Source organism: Sceloporus undulatus, chromosome 9 (genome assembly GCF_019175285.1).
Source record: "Sceloporus undulatus isolate JIND9_A2432 ecotype Alabama chromosome 9, SceUnd_v1.1, whole genome shotgun sequence".
Lineage (NCBI taxonomy): Eukaryota > Metazoa > Chordata > Lepidosauria > Squamata > Phrynosomatidae > Sceloporus > Sceloporus undulatus.
This window is the reverse complement of record NC_056530.1, coordinates 976,218-976,955: the sequence shown is the minus strand read 5'-3', so window position 1 is coordinate 976,955 and position 738 is coordinate 976,218.

Here is a 738-nt window from a genome sequence, read left to right as displayed (position 1 = left end):
ATTTAATACCCTTCCTTCAGCCAGAAAGGCTCCCAGGGTGCTTATGACAGTTCCCTGGCTTACTGCGCTGTGCTGCTACACAATAGGTGTAGTGAAATTGTGTCCCTTATATAAAATAGTGTCCCTTATATAAAATAGCCATACAAGTTTCTTGTTGTTGTTGCATGCATTCAAGTCATTTCTGACTTATGGCGACCCTAAGGGGAACCTGTCAAGGGGATGTCTTGGCAAGATTTGTTCAGAGGAGATTTGCCATGACCTTCCCCTGAGGCTGAGAGTGTGTGACTTGCAACAGGTTTCATGGCAGAGCTAGGACTCGAACCCTGGTCTCCAGAGTCATGGTCCAACACTCAAACCTCTATGCCACGCTGGCTCTCGTACTTTCAAAACTTTCCACGAAGGCTTGTGGCCAGAAAAACATCCTAAAAAGTATCCCTATACATAGTGAATGTAAAAAGCTACTGATATGAAAAAAGAAAGAAAGAACAATAAGCCATGCTTTCCCCAAGATTCAAAAGCTGGAATACCCGGGATACCTGCCCCATTTGGTCTGGGACCGGAGTTTTGTGTCCTTTGTACTTTGTGTGCGTTTCAGCAAGTTCGGAAAGGATAGACCAAAAACAATAATTTGGTTTCACTCAAAGAGCACAAACTGAAAGAGGTCACCTGTAATTTCTTCTTGGGTTTATTTTCTGGCACGGACACTGAGATATTGGTCTCCACAAAGCGATAAGAGAG